Raw genomic sequence first — 20,904 nt, 5'->3', positions numbered from 1 at the left:
CTATAACTTAATTTGGGTTAAAAAATAGAGTAGAAAAAAAGAGAAAAATAATTTTCTTTTAAATTATTATCTCTAAAACTTACCTCCTTCCCCTCCCCCCCCATAACCAGTCCCTGGGGACCAGCTCCTAACAGGCTCCACTGCTGAGCTTCTTTCTTTACCAGGATTCCCGTCCTACCAGGGAGTATAATTCATTCTAAGTCTTGTCCCTTCTGAAACCTCTGGCCCTTTTTTCTTTCTAAGAAGCCAACCCCCCACATAGATAATTAAATAATTTTTTAATTTTTTAAAATAAAAAACTCTTTCCTTCCACCGCTCTTTTATGACTGTTCTTTTTCTTATCTTTTTCTTTTTTCTCTTTCTTTTTTTTTTTTTTCTTTTTCTCATTCTTGTCATCCTTCCTTCCTTAATCCTACAGCTTCCAAAGCCACAGGCCCCATGCCCCACACCACCAAACAGTGTGCTTTCACTGGTACACATTTGGGAATTATGTTGGGAAGAATTCTGACTCAGAGTGGACTCTCACTGCGAGTATCTCTGCTCAACTTCCCTTTAGCTACCCTTAGAATATACGGTGGATAGTAGATTTGCATAACTGTCTATTTCAGCTATCCTTGTCTAGTCCTGAGGTTTTTTTTATTTGTTTGTTTGTTTGTTTTTCTTTCTTAACCATCAGCTGCCACTGCTCATGAGGTTTGAGGTAATCTGGGACAGGGTTTTTTTTGTATCCTACTCTTTTTTATTATTAATATTATATAAAGGCAAATATCTTCCCCCCCTTTAGGTTGATCAGAATTAACTCTTAGTATATCTTTCATTGCTAGGGTAGTGGGCATCTTATCTATTGTGGGAGGAACTTGTCCCGTTACTCCTACCACCTCTACAGACTCTCCCCTTCCTCCTCCTCCTAGCTAATTAAAAATATATAATACAATTAAATTAAAAATAAAGTAATCAAAAAAAAACTTTCCTTTCACTGCTCTTTAATTACAACTATTTTTCTTATCTTTTCTCTTTTCTCTCTCTTGTTTCTTTTTTTTATGTTGTCATACACTTCTTCCTTCCTTCTTCTTTGTCTTTCTGAATTTAGGAATTATTTTGGGGAGGAAATCTGACTCAAAGCGGACTCTCTATGTGTGTATCTCTGCCCTACTTCCCTTGCCCCTCTTGTTACCCCTAGAATATACAGTAGATAGTAGATTTGCATAACTATATTCTTGCTACCCTTCTTTTTTTTCTCTTTCTTCTTCACTGGGATTTGGTTACTATTTTTTCATGGACTGGAGACATTGTTTGGCTAACTGATAGTGACTACACTGCTTCAATGCTTGCTTCAGTTGCTATTGTAATTCCTGAGGTTGGTGAGTGCAATTATCATAAAGATATTTAGTATAGTGTTGCTAGTACTCAAGACACAACAACTGAGGAACAACAGAGCATAAAAATAAGAAACACATAAATCAAAAATATGGGTAGATCAAAAACAAATAAAACTGCTACTCCAATGAATGAAGACAAGAGCCCAGAAGAAACTACAAATCAGCCAGAAGTAACCATAGATAAGAAAAGTATGCAAGCAATAATAAACTTATTAATCACAGAAATGAAAACAACATTGGAGGAAAGGAATGGCAGTATTAGGGAAACAACAGTTGAGAACCCCAAGGAAAATACATATTATCTTGAGGCAATTAGAGAACTGAAAGCTGAAATAGCTGTAATGAAGAAAGAAGCTGAGGCAAGGGAAAGCAGACTAACAGAAGCAGAAAACAGAATTAGTCAGACAGAGGATGAGTTAGAGAAAACGAAGAAAGAGGCGAAAGAGCTTAAAAAGAGATTGAGAGACACTGAAAACAACAACAGAGACATATGGGATGACCTCAAAAGAAGTAACATTTGCATAATTGACCTGCCAGAGGAAGAAAGAGAGGAAGGGGAAGCAAACATTCTAGAGGAAATAATAGAAGAAAACTTCCCAGACCTGAATAACAGAAAGGACATCAAGATTCAAGAGGCCCAAAGAGTACCAAACAGAATCAACCCAGACCTGAAGACCCCAAGACACATCATAGTCACAATGAGAAGAAGTAAGGATAAAGAAAGGATCCTAAAGGCTGCAAGAGAGAAACAAAAAATCACATACAAGGGAAAACCCATAAAGTTATCTGCAGATTTCTCCACTCAAACTCTAAAAGCCAGAAGAGAATGTCAAGATATCTATCGAGCCCTGAATGAAAAAGGGTTTCAACCAAGGATAATATATATTGCTAGCCTTTCACTCAAACTAGATGGAGGGATCAAAACCTTCTTAGGCAAACAACAGTTAAAATAGGCAACCATCACCAAGCCGGCCCTGAAAGAGGTTCTAAAAGACCTCTTATAAACAAGAACATCACAATAATACTGGCAATATATCAGAGCAAACAACAACAAAAAAAATTTTTTTGAACAATGGCACTACAATACATTAAATCCATAATATCAATAAATGTCAGTGGCTTAAACTCACCCATCAAAAAGGCACAGGGTGGGGGGATGGATCAGAAAACATAACCCAATCATATGCTGCTTGCAAGAATCCCATCTGTCACAACAAGATAAACACAGACTTAAAGTGAAAGGATGGAAAACTATCATACAGGCTAATGGACCACGAAAAAAGGGCAGGAACAGCCATTCTCATCTCAGACACAATAGATTTTAAATTAAATAAAGTAATAAAAGATAGGCAAGGACATTACATAATGATTAGAGGATCAATCAGCCAAGAAGACTTAACAATTATTAACATCTGTACATCCAATGAGGGACCATCTAAGTACATACATGAAAATTTGAAAATCAGTTAGTTTCATATGAAGTATAATTAAAAACAACAATCCTCTTATAAGACAATCAACTTTCAAGACTTTTGTTTCATCTAATAGTTATGTTTTTACTTTTAGTAATTTATTTTAATTAGTTATTTGTTGACTTGCTCATGAGAAAGCCTTTGAAAAAATCCAACACCCATTCATGCTCAAAACTCTAGAAAAAATGGGAATAGATGGGAAATTCCTCAAGATAGTGGAGTCTATCTATAGCAAACCTACAGCCAACATCATACTGAATGGACAGAAGCTGAAAGCATTCCCCCTCAGATTGGGAACTAGACAGGGCTGTCCACTGTCACCGTTACTCTTCAACATAGTCTTGGAAGTTTTTGCCATAGCAGTCAGGCAAGAAAAGAAATCAAAGGAATACATATTGGAAGGGAAGAAGTCAAGCTCTCACTATTTGCAGATGATATGATAGTATACATAGAAAACCCTAAATAATCCAGCAGAAAACTACTGGAAGTTATTAGGCAATACAGAAGGTATCAGGCTACAAAGTCAATGTACAAAAATCAGTGGCATTTTTTTATGCAAACACTAAATCTGAAGAAAAAGACAACTGGAAATCACTTCCCTTTACTATTTCAGCAAAATAAATCAAATATCTAAGAATAAAGTTGACCAAAGAAGTGAAAGACTTGTATACTGAAAATTATGAGTAACTACTCAGGGAAATAGAAAGTGATACCAAAAAATGGAAAGATATCCCATGTTCATGGATTGGAAGAATAAATATCATCAAAATGAATATTCTCACCAGAGCCATATACAAATTTAATGTGATACCCATCAAAGTTCCACCAAGCTTCTTTAAGAGAATAGAACAAACACTGCAATCATTTATCTGGAACCTGAAAACACCTAGAATTGCCAAAACCATTTTGAGGAAAAGAACCAGAAATGGAGGCATCACACTCCCAGACCTTAAACTATATTATAAAGACTTCATCACCAAAACAGCATGGTACGGGAACAAAAATAGGCACACAGACCAGTGGAACAGAATTGAAAGCCCAGAAATAAATCAGGATAACTACGGACATCTAATCTTTGATAAGGGGGCTCAAGGATTAAATGGAAGAAAGAGACACTCTTCAATAAATGGTGCTGGGAAAACTGGGTCGTAACATGCAAAAGAATGAAACTGAACCACTTTATCTCACCAGAAACAAAAAATCAACTCCAAATGGATCAAAGACCTGGAATCAGACCAGAAACAATCAAATACTTAGAGGAAAACATTGGTAAAAAACTTTCCCACCTATACCTCAAGGACATCTTTGATGAATCAAAGGAAGACTAAAGCAGAAACAAACCAATGGGACTACATCAAATTGAAAAGCTTCTGCACATCCAAAGAAACTATTAAACAAACAAAGAGACCCCTCACAGAATGGGAGAAGATCTTCACATGCCAGACATCAGACAAGAAACTAATCACCAAAATATACAAAGAGCTCAGCAAACTTAGCACAAAAAATGCCAGTGACCCCATAGAAAAATTTGCAGAGCATATGAACAAAACATTCACCTCAGAGGAGATCCAAAAGGCTAACAAACATATGAAAAACTGCTCTAGGTCACTGATTCTCAGAAAAATACAAATTAAGACAACACTAAGATACCATCTCACTCTTGTAAGAATGGCATACATCAAAAAGGACAGCAGCAACAAATGCTGGAGAGGTTGTGGGGACAGATGAACCCTTTTACATTGCTGGTGGGAATGTAAATTGGTACAGCCTCTGTGAAGAGCTGTCTGGAAAACTCTCAGAAGGCTAGACATGGACCTTCCATATGATCCAGTAATTCCTCTCCTGGGTTATACCCCAAGAACTCCATAACACCCAACCAAAAAGAGGTGTGTACTCCTATGTTCATAGTAGCACAATTCATAATAGCTAAAACCTGGAAGCAACTCAGTTGCCCAACAACAGATGAGTGGCTGAGAAATCTGTGGTATATATACACAATGGAATACTATGCAGCTATCAAGAACAATGAACCCACCTTCTCTGACCCATCATGGACAGAGCTAGAAGGAATTATGTTAAGTGAACTAAGTCAGAAAGATAAAGATCCCACTCATCAACAGAAGTTGAGTAAGAAGATCTGAAAGGGAAATTTAAAGCAGGACCTGACCAAATTGTAAGTAGGGCACCAAAATAAAAGCCCTGTGGTGAGGGGTAGACATGCAGCTTCCTGGGACAGTGGGAGGTGAGAGTGGGTGGGAGGGATGGGTTACAGTCTTTTGGTGGTGGGAATGGTGTTTATGTACACTCCTAGTAAAATGTAGTCATATAAATCACTAGTTAATTAATATGAGAAGGGGAAAATTAATCGTATCTCTCGTAGTTTTTTAAAACACAGACTGAATCTTTTAAATATATAGGCTGTGTATTTGATAGGCGGACTCTCAAAAGCCTAGACCAAGTAGATCAGAAGCAACCAATAGCACAGCTATATATAAGATACTGGGTACTGTACAGCAAACCCTAACAAAAGGACTTTTCAAAGTTAACCCAATTACCAAATAATGTGATGATAACATTAACTATCGATTGTCTTTTGGAATCCTAAGACAGCAGGAACCTCACATCTCCACTATAGAGCCTCTACTTCCCCCAGTCCTGGAACCCTTGGATAATGCCCACTTTCCCGTATGCCTCTCCCAATCCATATCAAATAATATTGCGTCTGCCGATCACAACCTAATCAATGCAATGATGACTATCTCAACATGCTTCACTTCAGACTGTGTCCAGAGACTTCATGTGTGGAATGACAACCCTTCAGTTTCATTACTTGGGTGAGACCTTTCCTTTCATAGTATACTCTAATTCCTTCTCACGTGGTTCACTTTCTAACAAAGTCCCAAAACCTAGATATACACCAGTTGCTGTGAGAGAGAGCATATGTTCACACGAATCCATAAACTACTGCAAAATATATACCTGAAAGCAGAAGTACACTAGAGTTTGCAGTGAGTATCCCCCTAACACTTCCTCTCCACTATTCCAAGCTTTGTGTCCATGATTGCTCAACAATTTGTTTGGCTTTGTATGTTAACTCTCTTTTCAGTCACCAGGTTCCAGATGTCATCAGGATGCCGGCCAGGCTTCCCTGGACTGAAGACCCCACCAGTGTGTCCTGGAGCTCTGCTTCCCCAGAGACCCATCCTACTAGGGAAAGAGAGAGGCACACTGGGAGTGTGGATGGACCAGTCAACGCCCATGTTCAGCGGGGAAGCAATTACAGAAGCCAGATCTTCTACCTTCTGCAACCCACAATGACCCTGGGTCCATGCTCCCAGAGGGATAGAGAGTGAGAAAGCTATCAGGGGAGGGGGTGGGATATGGAGATTGGGTGGTGGGAATTGTGTGAAGTTGTACCCCTCCTACCTTATGGTTTTGTTAATTTATCCTTTCTTAAACAAATAAAAATAAAAATAAAAAAAGAAATGCATATTCATTTTATAAATCTGCAAAAAATTTAAAGAATATAAATACCTTAATGTCTCAATACCCAATCAGGCATAATTATCCTTAAAATTATTATAAATCTATTCACTCTTATATTCCTTTGGTCACTTTAACTTTTAAATTTTTTATTATCCTAAATTAAATTTTCTTAATTCTATATAACGTACATATACTGACATCACTTGTGACTAATGTATCTACATAAAGTTATTTATCATATAGATTTTATACCTTGGGGCCAGGTGGTAGCATACCTCATTGAGCTCAGGTGTTATAATGCACATGCACTTGGGTGTGAGCCCCCCAATCCCCACCTGTAGGAAGAAAGTTTCACAAGTGGTAAAGCATGGCTGCAAGTCTCTCTCTCTGTCTCTCTGCTCTCTTCCTCTCTATCTTCCCCCTTCCTTCTCAATTTCTGGCTATCTCTATCCAATAAAGGAAGATAGTAAAAAACAAAATAAATTTGAAAAATAAATTTTACAAGTTAGTCACTCTCTACTTTTTTATGTTATTGCAAAACACCCAACAATTCTCTATTATTATACTGTGATGCTTATTCATGAATGTGTGGAAGCTCCATAATTTTTAATGTACAGATATTTACCATTTTTTAAAATCTATCTATCCGTAAGGTGTTTCACACCTGAAATCACTTCAATAAAATTTTGCACCAATGAAGGTACTTGAAGATTCTGTAGGCTTCATTATAATGAGATGTTAGCTATGTAAATGATTTTCCAGTCCTTTGGTTTTAGGAGTTTGCCATCTCCCCCTGGAAAACTTTTCACTTCCAAGTACAACTTCAAGCTTTCCCCAGTGAGCACTAAAACAAATAAGTCATTCATTTTTCTTGCTGCATTTGCCTCTTCTGTCATTGAATTCATTTCAATCTCTCTCAAGGGGCTTATAATCTTCCTTTCCTGTCTTCTCAATTCACATATATTTATGAAACTGTCCATTTTTCTCTACAAAACATGTATTCTTCTTGAAGGTCTTCTGGTGATTTATTTGACTGTATGTATGTACCTTTGTCCTACATTTGTAATATTGATTTAGATCTTATCTCTTATGCTTTTTCATTTTGTACTACTTTCATGGTTTTATTTTTTCCCTTAGTATCAATCTTACTCATTTCTGTCTCAACTAATGTTTATTAATAAGGACATATTTAACCCTTAAGTTAGTGGAGACAATAAGTGAAGTTCCCAGTGTATTCCAGGCACCTCTTAGATGTGTGGAATATAACACCTAATTTTGTTTCTTCCTTACAAATGGACACAGTGGGATTCCATTTTTATACAAGAGGAAACAATAACCAACTACAATATAAAAACTGATCTACTGGTTACTTAATATAAAAAGAGATTTCCCATTCTATTCCTTGGAAAATAAATGTGGGAGAGTTAGAGATTGGTTTTTTCTGGTTGGTTAGTTTTAAATAACTAAATTGAATCAAACCAATTAAAAATCAATAAACTTGGCATTTTCTTTCCCATTCTTTGCTTTAGTGATTACTTTTTCATCTAATTTTTTTCATTGCCTGAACTAACTCTTTGTAGAGGTCAATTAGCAATGCTTTAAAAACAGAACACCAAGTATTTGATTCTGACTACCTAGCATTCAAATGTCAGCCTCCTGTTACAAAATGAACTTTAGAAAAACAGTTAATAGACTTTATAAATCCATCCATACTACTAGAGAGGGAACACTGTTAAAAAACTAAAATCTAGTCAGACATTATTTTGAATATAGACCTAAAAATCATATGCTTCCTGTTTTTCAAGACTATCCATATAACTTTTATCTTTCTACTGTATAATAGCAAGTGTTTTATGATTTACATGGTTAATCTTCTTAATATATTAATCTAATAAAATCTCTAGTATGAGTGATTTTTTTCTTCACTTCACTGGGAAGCTGATGGTTTAACCTCTCATCTCCCCATGATAGGTGTCTGTAACATTCTCTTTCTTCCCACTCAGGTCATTTTCTTCATCAGATTCCAGGGACCCCATGTTCCTTTATTACATCCCTTTCCCTCCTTCCCCAGAGTCCTTTGCTTTAGTGCAATATACCATACACAGTGATAATTCTTTAGCATCACTTTCTTTCACTGAAAGAGATAAATCTAAGGGATGGGGAGACAGCATATTGATTACACAAAGGACTAGTATGGCTGCAATTCTGGGATTAGAGTTTCAATGCTAAGCACCACAGGCCAGAGGTAATCTGGTCTTTGTTTGTAACTGTATCCTTCTCTCTGTATCTCTCTTTCATTAAAATAAACTAATTTTTAAACAGTTACATGTAATTAATTAAAAACGAATGCATCTCAGAGTAGTACTTTCTCTAAAGAATTGCTTAATATGGGGGGTCGGGCTGTAGTGCAGCGGATTAAGTGCACATGACACGAAACTCTAGGAATAGCTAAGGATCCTGGTTTGAGCCTCTGACTCCCCACCTGCAGGGGGTTCACTTCTCAAGTCGTGAAGCAGATCTGCAGGTGTCTATCTTTCTCTTCCCATCTCTGTCTTCCCCTCCTTTCTCCATTTCTCTATGTCCTATCTGGCAACAACAATACTAATAACCACAACAATGATACAAACAACAAGGGCAACAAAAAAGGAAAATAAATAAATAAAATACTAAAAAAAATTGCTTAATATGTAAGTAGAAAGAGACACAACACACTAAAGTTTCCGAACTTCAGTGTGCTAGGGGCCAGGCTCAAACTGGGGTTATGTACATGGAAAAAGCATATTAGCCAAGTAAGCTATTTAACTGGCCTCCCTAAATGATTCTGCTACTCCAAGAAGAGTATTTTTGTCAAGAATTATTTTTATTAATAATATTTTTATTAATTAGTATTAATTCTACATTACCAGCAGTGTTATTCTAGAACTTGATGGCTGCATGACAACTCTAACACTCCTAGTAGCCTTTTATTTTATTTTATTTTATTTTTATTTTTATGATAGACATGTAAAAACTGAGAGGGAAGGGAGAGGAAGAGAAGGAATGAGAGAGACTTGCAGCATCACGTCACCACTTATGATTCTTCCTTCTGTCCGTGCCCTGAAGGACTGGGATTCTGACCCAGGTCCTTGAACATGGTAACATGCATATACTCTATGAGGTGTACCCCCCACCTTGCCTCATGCATAGTTTTTTTCTTTTTATTTTAGATATAAAGTGAAAGATAGAGGGAGAGATGGAAAGAGAAAGAGATAAAACAGTGTTGTTCCACAACTTGTGAATCTTCTCCTGTGCAAGAATACTTATGTGGTCACTGGGAGCTAGAACCCAGGCCTTCACAAACAGGGACGTGTTTACTCTTCCAGGTGAGCTATGTTCTGGCCCTTTTAGCGATCTTAACATGAAAAAGGATGAGCTCTTGGCTAACTTACTTAGAGTTAAAGTGTGATAAAAACTGAAGATTGTCCCATAAAAAGTAATGAGAATAATAATTTATAAGTCATGTAGTATACTTTATGATTAAATTGCAACTTTAAGCTGGGGAGATAGCTCATCTGAAAGATGCCTGCTTTTCCATATATAAGCAACTGAAGTTTAAGCTTCCAGCCCCAATGGAAAAAAATTAAATGAAATCACTAAATATTAGCCCCATCAATAACTATATATTATATTCATCTAAGAAGTATTCTCAAAGATTAGACTGAATTTCTCATCTTTCAAATCACATTTTTAAAATAGTTTTTATTATTTGAGTCAAAGAGAAATTAAGAGCAAAGGGGGAGAGGGGGGAGAGAAAGAGAGAGGGAGAGAGAGAGAGAGAGAGAGAGAGAGGAGAGAAAGAGGAGAGAGAGAGAGACAGAGAGACATGCAGCATTGCTTTACTACTTGTGAAGTCCCCTTCCCGGGAGTCTTGAATTCAGGTCCTTGCAGCACTGTAACATATGCTCTCAATATAGTGTGCCACCACCCGGCACCAAGATCACATTTAATTTTTTTATTATCTTTATTTATTAATTAGATAGAGATAGCCAGAAACCAAGAAGGAAGGGAGTAATAGAGAGTGAGGGAGACAAAGAGATGCCTGCAACAATGTTTTCCCGCTCACAAAGCTTTTCCCCTTCAGGTGGGGACCAGAGACTCGAACCTGTTTCCCTGTGCATTATAGCATGTGCACCCAACCAGGTACACCACCACCTGACCCCCAAAATCACGTTTTAAGCAACCAGGAATTAAGAAGTCACTGTGGAGTGTATAATGTTCAACCAAGAGATGAGGAAAATAGAAGTCCTGTCTGCTAAAGCTTACCAGATAAGATGGGTAGACAGGTAAACAAGCATAATGAAGTGTTACATATAGAACATGTAAGATGCTGGGCAGGAGTAGATAGCATAATGGTTGTGCAAACAGACTGTCATGCCTAAGCCTTTGAAGTCCCAGGTTCAATCCCCTATACCACCATAAACCAGAGCTGATCAGTGCTCTGGTTAAAAAAAAAAAAAAAAAGAACATGTAAGAGACCCAATAAGATAGTTCTCCTGGAAGAATGCCTATTTTGTCAGGCATGAGACCCAAGCTTGAACCTGGACCCCAACTATCTCCACTGGCAGAAGCTGTAAAACTAAGATGCCTCTTCTCCTCTCTTCTTCTGTCTCTATCTGAGTAAATCAGCTGCGTGTAGTAAATCCCTAGTGGTGACATCAAGTTATAAAATGAAAATAAACAAATTACCAGAAATAAGTCAAAATTATTACCTATTTTTTAATTGTCTAAGAAGGTTGGTTTAACATAAGTTCTAACATACCAGTTCCAACACCTAGTCATCAATCTATCTATTGTTCCTTCACTAAACTTTTCTGCATTGATTTTTATATTCAGGAACTATACTCTTTATAGTAATGCTTGTGTATGAACAGTAATAAAGCTATAGTCTTTTCCCCCATAGATAAAAAGTAAATTAGTAGAAGAGGAAAACAGATAAGCAAAGATTTCAGTATAGCCATGGCATTCAAGATGTTGAGAAGAGTTACTTATAGTCTGAACGGTGTTACTAGATTTAACAAAAAACATGCATGATGTCCATTTAAATCTGAACTTCAGACAAACAACAATTACTTTCAGTATAAACATTAACCATGCTATATTTAGGAATGTTCCTACAACAGATTACTTTCTGTTACAATGAAATTCAAATTTAAGTAGGTTCTTCTGTTTTGCCTAAAAGCCCTACATATCTGAGATGAATTAACATTTTTCCATGCCCACAATATGAGGGATAAACTGGGATACCCTAAGTAATAGAAACGTACCATCTAAAAACACAGGAGTAACTCAATACATTAAGAGATAGATTGGGAGATAGCACAGCAGGTTAAACGCAGGTGACGCAAAGTGCAAGGACCAGCACAAGGAACCCGGTTCAAGCCCCCGGCTCCCCATCTGCAGGGGTGTCACTTCACAGGCGGTGAAGCAGGTCTGCAGGTGTCTTTCTCTCACCTTCACTGTCTTGCCCTCCTCTCTCCATTTTTCTCTGTCCTATTCAACAACAACTACAATAATAATAACTACAACAATAAAGCAACAAGAGCAACAAAAGGGAATAAATGAATATTTTAAAAAAGAGATAGATTAACTAAAGAGAAATTCAGGAAAGTGAAAAAAATTAAATGAAACTTAGGAGACTGAATTCTATTCTTTAGAGCAATTAACACCTATTTAAGGATTTAGAGGATTAACACCATGAACTTACATTTTTCTATATGTGTGTGGTACCAGGGTCTCACACATGCACTAGTTCACTATTCACAGGCTGAATTTTTCATTCCTTGTACTTCAGATAATGAGAAATAGACACAAAAGGAGACACAACAGTACCACAACTTCCCCCATCACCATGGTAACTCTCATGTTGTTCTAGGATTTAATGCCAGGCCATGGACAGAGCAAGACACTACACAGCTATTTTTGGACCCCTTGATTTATCCTTATTCAAAGACCAATCGATTTGCAGTATGAATAGATTCAAAGCAAGGAGCTGGAGCAAGAAAGAAAGGAGTCAGTCTAGAGAAAGGACATTCTTGTCAGATGAAATAGTTTGAACAAGTCATAAAGAAATGAAGTGAAAAATCATGGTACAGTCAGATAATAGTGGTAAGCTTGTATTTCAGGCACATAGGAGGAAAAAATAATCAAGAAAGTAAGTTTGAGGCTAATATTTTTATGGAGCTTAAATGTAAAGCCTTAGATTTAAGCCTTAGAAAGTGGCCCAAAGGGGGTCAGGCAGTAGTACAGCTGGTTAAGCGCACATGGCACAAAGCACAAGGACCAGCATAGGATCCTGGTTCAAGCCCTTGGCTCCCTACCTGCAGGGGAGTCGCTTCACAGGCGGTGGAGCAGGTCTGCAGGTATCTGTCTTTCTCTCCCCCTCTGTCTTCCCCTCCTCTCTCCATTTCTCTAGGTCCTATCCAACAACAAATGACATTAACAATGATAATAATAATAACCACAAAAAGCTACAACAACAAGGGCAACAAAAGGGGGCAAAATGGCCTTCAGGAACAGTGGATTCATAGTGCAGGCACTTCTTCTTCTAGCGTTTGCCCTTCTTCCGTAGACAGTCAACAGCATCAGGTTGAGCCTGATGTAAAGTTTCGAGACCTCCTTTGAATCTGGAGAGGTGGCAGTCATTGACTATGTGGGTCATAGTCTGTCTGTAGCCGCAGGGGCAGTTCGGGTCATCTCTGGCTCCCCAGCGATGGAACATAGCAGCGCACTGGCCATGGCCTGTTCGATAGCGACTGAGGAGGGCCCAATCATAACGTGCTAGGTCAAAGCCGGGTTGACGCTTGCAGGGGTCTGTGATGAGGTGTTTGTTCTTTACCTCAGCTGACTGCCAGCTCTGTTTCCAAGAGACTGGAACAGAGAAGTTCAGTGTAGGCATAGGGGACCAGATTGGGTGACAAGACGCCAAGCATTGAACAGGGTGGGCGAAGATATCCGCGTATATTGGCAGGTCCGGTCGAGCGTAGACATGGGAAATGAACTTAGATGATGCCGCATCCCGATGAATATCTGGCGGGGGGATGTTGCTAAGAACTGGCAGCCATGGAATCGGGGTAGAACGGATGGTTCCAGAAATTATCCTCATGGAGGAATATAATTTGGAATCGACCAAGTGGACATGGGGGCTACGGAACCATACTGGGGCACAGTATTCTGCAGTGGAATAGCATAATGCCAGAGATGATGATCGTAGTGTGGAAGTGTTCGCGCCCCATGAGGAGCTGGCCAGTCTTGCAATGATGTTATTCCTCGCGCCCACCTTTGCTGCAGTTTTTATGAGATGTTTGTGAAATGACAGAGTGCGATAGAGAGTAACGCCAAGATAGACTGGCTGGGCTTCATGCCAGATTCTCGTATCGCCAAGCTGCACATTAAGCTCACGCGAGGCCGAGGCATGGTGTAGATGGAAAACAGATGATACCGTTTTTGCAGTGCTAAGAATTAGTCGCCATTTTTTACTGTAATCAGATATCAGAGACATGTCTTTCGTGAGTGTTTCCTCGAGGATGTCGAACTTTGATGCCTGAGTTGCACAGCAGATGTCATCGGCGTAGATGAACTTCCTTGAAGAAGTTTCTGGGAGGTCATTGATGTAAATATTAAATACTGTAGGAGCCAGAACAGAGCCCTGGGGGAGGCCACTTGAGACAAGTCTCCATCTGCTAGACTTGTCACCCAGATGTATCCTGAATCTTCTGTTTTGGAGAAGAAACGATATAGTGTTGGCCACCCATGGAGGCAGGCATCTTGAGATCTTGACCAGGAGACCACGGTGCCAGACCATGTCATAGGCTGCTGTGAGATCAACAAAGACAGCACCCATCTTTAAATTCTTATGGAATCCATTTTCAATGTAAGTTGAGAGGGCCAGGGCTTGTTCGCAGGTAGATCTTCCTGGGCGGAAACCAGCCTGGGCGGGTGATAGGAATTTCTCTGTAAGATGAGAAATACGTGACAGAAGCAGCCTCTCAAGGAGTTTGTAACACACGGAGAGGAGAGAAATTGGTCTATAGCTGGCGGTCAGTGTTGGGTCTTTCTTTGGTTTCAAAACCCCTATAATCTTCGCACGACGCCAAACTTTGGGCATAGACTCAGATTCCAAGATGTGGGACAGGAATGAAGCGAGCCACTTCTTTGCCACGGGGCCCAGGTTAAGAATGAGTTCTGGGGTGATGTTATCATAGCCAGCAGCTGTTCCCGGTTTAACCCTCTTCAAAGCGTCTTCCAGTTCAGACAGTGTAAAGGGAGAGATTTTTGGAGATGGACAAGATAACTGGAAGTGGGATGACCACTCATGGGAAATTTCTCTTTTCCAGACTGGGTCGATCTTAGGATGTCCAACTTGAGTTAGGTGACTGGCCACTGAATTTGGAGATACGAGAGGATGGGAGACGGGAGGGGGTTTGCTACCAGCACCCAGTCTGTGAAGAAGCTTCCAGGCCTTCCTATTTGAGTGGGTGAAGTTCAGACTTTCCGTGAGTTGTTGCCAGCGGGCTTGGCGTGCTGCATCCAGGGAGGCAATGAGATGGTCAGCCACATCTGTGTCGCCCGACTCATCATATTGCTTTAGTAATTGCTAGCATTCAGCATCAAGACAAGGCGTATAGTTAGCACGTCTCCCACGAGGAATGGCTTGGGAAGCTGCTTTGAAGATAGCTTGGAAGAAGCGCCTGTAGGAATCTTCAGAGGGGATAGAGTTAATTGGAATTGCAGGAATAGATTTGTTGGTAAGATCACTGAACAGACACCAGTTTGCTTTCCAAAAGTTCCATCTTAGTTTCTCCGAGCACAGAATCAGTGGGAGCTGGAGACCAATGTGGATGATAGCTGGGCGGTGATGACTGTGCGGGAAGATCTTGAGAACTTGTCTCGTAGCGGGAAAGGCTTGGCTGTTGACTGTGCTAATCCAGCACAGGTCGGGTGACGAGTCTTTATTCCATCTAGCACTGTGAAAAGAGCCTGGCTGTTTGGGATTGTATAATAGGGAGAGGTCATTCGCTGAAGCCCTGTCGGCTAAGATAGAGCCATCAGCACGAGTGGAGGAATATCCCCAGTCTTAGTGATGACTATTAAAGTCTCCAACGTAAACGCTGGGTGATTCGGGCTAGGCAGGACCTCATTATCCCATGAGGCACTGGGAGGCTTATATACGTTGACGAGCTGAATAGTTCCAATAGTAATGGAGTCATAGAAGGTCGAAGAGGCCATATGGTAAACGTCCGCAAGACACGATTTGGCATAGATGGCTCGGCCGTATTTAGGATGGAGATTATAGCATATTAAATCGAATCCACTGATGGTGAATCAAGCAGCTTCATCGACTGCTATATGTGTTTCTTGTAGGCAGATAACATCTGCCTGATGCTGAATCGCCAATTGACCAATAAGAACGCGTTTGGCAAAGGACAGCCCCTCAACATTAAGTTGGAGGACTCGAAGAGCAGGACCAACAGCTAGAAAGCTGGCAGGAGCTGCCTGTTGCTGGCTTTGAAAGTGACTGGGATCCATGTGGATTCAGTCGGCTAGGAAGGATCGTCAGTTTCCCCAATGAATGGGTACTCACGAGATGCACCATGAGAAGGTCGATCCAATGCATCCAGTGCAGGCACTGAGCCCCAGCAATAACCCTGGAGGCAAAAAAAAAATTTGTGGTCCAAAGATTTTAAAGGGATTATCATTATTATCCTATTTCTCACTTTGAGGAAATGGACAGATTAGCCCGACTTCTCAGAAATGTCTAGTGAAATAGTACACAGTGATAATCCTCTTGTAAAATTAGAAATAAGATTAAGTCAGATGGAAATAATTAAAATACTCAGTCTCATCAAATGCATTAAAATGAAAAACGGCAACTGGCTCTCTAACTAGTTCTGTAGAAACATAAATCATGGAGCAAGTAGGGTGGTTCAGTGTTAGCAGGGCTGCCTGGCATGTGAGAGAGCCTGGGTTCAATCCCCAGCACCAAGTGAGAACAGCATGGACCAAAAAAAAAAAAAGTGGAACTTTGTGAATAGTGAATCAAGACATAACTTCTATCATAAAAAATAAAATTAACAATTGAACCAAGGAGGGAGAATCCATGTGAGAGCCTGAGTTCAATCTCTGGAACCATGTAAAAGCAAACAAACAAACATAAGTTTGTAGAAGAATCTTCCTGCCAGCCCCCACAATACTATCACCTAAATAGATGTCCCATATAATTATAAAGAAAAGAGCTGCAAGGCATAGACTCTGTTTAAGGACCGTACAAAGAAGAGTATGATGAGAAGAATATGAAATCAGCTGTTGGTACTTTTAGATATAGTAAACTTTAGCTACAGACTCACTCCTAACCAGACTATTATGAAAAAAAAAAGAAAGAAAAATCTCATAGTAATGACTTTTCTCTCAGTTCTTATTATCAGGTATGCCATGCCTAGCTTTCTACAAAAAAAAAAAACAAAAACAGAAAGTAAAATAAATAAATAAATAAATAAATAGAGAGAGAGAGAGGCACAAATAGAATCAGAAGCATACTTGGGATGATGACAAAGCAATTTAAGTGTTCTCATAAAAATGTAAAACCGCACACAAAATAAATGAAAGAAAATAGTAAGCAGAGATATGTGAATACTAAGGCAGAAAACAAGAGGAAATAGTAGACCAAAACCACACTGTACCTTAATTACACAGTGTAATACTTATGTTGGAATCATAAGACTGGACATCAATCTTGAGCATAGGTCAGTAGATAATTCTCAAGGTGAAACTGAAACAAACAACAACAAAATGCGAGGGGAAGGTGAAATAGCTAAAGAAAAGCCGGGTATATGTAGACAAAAGTAATGCTATTGCCTTATAAAGGAAGGTATGCAAAGATGTTTCTCTCCCTCTTTTTTTTAAAAAAAAATTTTATTCAATTTATTACTGGATAGAGACAATGAGAAATTGAGTGTGGAGAGGGGGTTAAGGAAAAAGAGACAAAGACACACCTGCAGCCCTATTTCACAACTCCTGAAACTTTCCCCCTGCAGGAAGGGACCAGGGGCTTGAACCTGGGTCCTTTCTCTCTGTAATGTGTGTTCAACCAGGTGCACCACCACCTGGCCCCTGTCTCCCTCCCTTTCTCTCTCCACTTTCCATCTCAATTTCTCACTGTCCAATAATAAATAAATAATATTTTTAAAAAATGAACTACATGATAAATATCAATTGATCCAGGAAACTGAAAGAAAAAATTACAACTAAGACAAACTGTAAAAGAAAATCTATCCCTACCTATGTCAAATTTAAACTCCAAAAAGACATAGACAAGGGGTCCAGGTGGTAGTGCACCTGGTTAAGTTCACATGTTACAATGCTCAAGGACACAGGTTCAAGTCCCCAGTCCCCATATGCAGAGGGAAAGCTTTGTGAGTGGTGAGGCAAAGCTTCAGTTGTCTCTCTGTTTCTCTCTCTCTGTCATCCCCTCAGGCCCTCTTGATTTCTAGCTATCTCTATCCAATAAAGATAAAAAAGAATTAAAATAAATAAGTAAATAAATAATTAAATAAAAAGACAAGGACAAGATCCTGAAAGAAATACAGAAATATCCTAGAGAAATACAGAAAGTGGAGAAAAATAAAAACACCTAATCCACTTCTATATAGAAGTACTAAATTGGAGGCCGGATGATGGGGCATCCTACATTTGAACATGCTCCAACCTGCAGGGTAGAATGGGCAGTGAGCAGGTCTGCAGATGTCTCCCTTTGTCTCTCCCTCTCTGTCCCCCCTTCTCAATTTCTGTCTTATCCAATACAAAACAAAGGAATATTGGCCACCAGTAAAGGTGGATTCATAGTGTTGGCACCAAAGCCCAGCAATAAGCCTGGTGGCAATCAAAACAAATGTTATAATATATTGGTTTTCTCTTCAGAAACTATGCAATTAATAAAGAGATAAAGGAGTGGTTTATTTAAAGTGCTAGGTGGGGGGGTAAATTTAGTATTCTTAGTTAATGAATTTATCCTACAAAACAAAAAGACAGTTGCCCAAGGACAGATGAGTTTATCTAAGAAAAAAATGTAGTAGGCCTACACAATGAACTAGTACTCTGAAACTAAGAAAAAAATGCCATTTTTGTCTTTTGATACATACAACATGGTTGGAGCAAGATGGTTTCAGTTAAAGTTAGAATATCGTAAAAAAAAAAATCTATGCACTCTCACTAATATATTGGGTATTTTAAAAAGGGAGCATAGAATACCATGTGAAAACAGTAAGACACTGGGGGAAAAGGATTAAGGTTAATGAGAGGGAGAGGGAATGGATTCATGGGATTTGGGGTGGGAGGTGGCGACTGACAGTTTGATAGTGGACCGGGTATGGCCCCACAGTTGAAGAGAGTAGATAGATGACCTACAACATACATAGTTGCATAAACCAGTATCACCTCAATACCAAAAATAAATAAAATGATTATATTCTGCTTTTTATTACAACATAGATGGAGTTGGAAGTGGTCTTGCTAAGCAAAATAAATCAGAAAGACTACCAAAAAAAAGTTCTGATCTCACTCATGGGCAGAATATAAAGAAACCAGGACAAATAGAAACAAATACTAAGATTCTGACTTAGAATAGAGGTTGCTAAAAGTGGAGAGAATAGAGAGGGCCAGATGAACAGTGGGAGAATGAAACTGAATGCCTTGGTGATGGGCCTGTGGTGGAAATGCAATTTGATGAGACATAAAAAAATGAACAATCTTGTGAACCAACTTTATCTCAATAAAAAAATAATAATTAAAAGAAAAAGGACTCTGGAAGGAGGAGAGGGGAGAGATTGGGTAAAGAGGACATTGGGGTCCTGGTACATGATACGGAAAACCATCAAGTTGCAACTGCTACCATGATGCCAACCTGATTTCCCTGGGCAGAGGACCTTACCAATGTGTCCTGGAACCCCACCTCCCCAGAGCCCTGCCCAAAAGGGAAAGACAGAAACATGGCGGGAGTATAGGTCCACCTGCCAATGCCCATTTCCAGTGAAGAAGCAATTAGAGAAGCCAATCCTTCCACCTTCTGTACCCCATAATGATCCTGGGCCCATGCTCCCAGAGGGACAAATAATAGGAAAGCTTTCAAGGGAAGGGATGAGATATGGAGTTCTGGTGGTGGGAATTTTGTGAAATTGTACCCCTCTTATCGTATGGTCTTGCTAGCATTTTTATTTTATAAAGGGAAACAGGAAAATAATAAAAAAAAAGGACCTATGTTGAGGATGAGTGTTCTGCAGACACCTATCATGGGGAGATGAGAAGCAGTGCCAGGAGTTGGGTGCTAGCGCAGCAGATTAAGCACACATGGTGCCTAATGCAAGGATCAGGGTAAAGATTCTGGTGCTCCCAACTGACTCCCCACCTGCAGGGGTGTCACTTCACAGGTGGTGAAGCAGGTCTGCAGGTGTCTGTCTTCTCTCCCCCTCTGTCTTCCCCTCCTCTCTCAATTTCTCTGTTCTATCTAACAACAAGGGCAACAAAATGAAAAAATGGCCTCCAGGAGCAGTGGATTGGTAGTGCAGGCACGGAGCCCCAGCGATAACCCTGGAGGTAAAAAAAAAAAAAAATGAAAGAAAGAAATTGTGCCCTTGTGTTAAGAATAATACCAGAAACTATTACCTCCCCCTGAATAAAATGATAAAAATAGTTCATAGATTCCAAGATCTTCAGGCCTTTTTGCTTACTCTCATAGACATATATGAAATTAATAAGAATATACATGTAGATCTGCTATATTGAAACTGTACCCCAATCTATCCTTAGCTGCTGGAGGTTGCTGCACCTATGTTATCATCCTCCATCTTCCTCAGGCCTATGTCTACCAAACTTTTGGGGATAAATACTATCTTCAGAAGTCCCTGGGAAATCAACTCTAAACATGAAAAATGATACATCTTATAGCATTTGTTTCCACATAAATTAACTCTCTGGTTTCTCAATTGTGTGCTTCAGTGTCTCTACTCCCTTATATATTCCAGATGGTTCAATAAGGGTCACAAAATCTCTCATAATTTCAGAACCCCTTTGAAAATACCTTTTACATAATTTGATAACTATGCTCAGAGGCTTGGGCAAACTACCAACAGAAAACTTACTTTTAATATCCCAATTTACATAATATAATTACGAGTATATTAGCCTTTGCTCTGGCTCTCCCAGTCTTTTTCTGTTACCATGAAGGCTCATTTCTTCAAAATGATTTACCAGGATCTTCTTACCACTTATCTTTTGTCCTTATGCCATTCTTCTAGGGATTGATTTCTTTTTTCAGCTTCTAAATATTCTGTCTCAAATCTCAATTATACTGTTACATCCACTGCACTAGATAAATGTTTATCCTTCCAGTATCAGTTAATATTACTTTCGCTAGAAAACTGCTCCACTAGTACTAATTTAGATACTCCTAAATACAGCACATCCTGAAGTAATACTGATTTAAAGTTGCAATCTTATAATGTTGAGAATAAAAAGACTATTCAAATGTCAGACAAGGC

Source organism: Erinaceus europaeus, chromosome 2 (genome assembly GCF_950295315.1).
Source record: "Erinaceus europaeus chromosome 2, mEriEur2.1, whole genome shotgun sequence".
NCBI lineage: Eukaryota > Metazoa > Chordata > Mammalia > Eulipotyphla > Erinaceidae > Erinaceus > Erinaceus europaeus.
The sequence above is the reverse complement of the archived record's forward strand: the minus strand, read 5'-3'. Positions refer to the sequence as shown.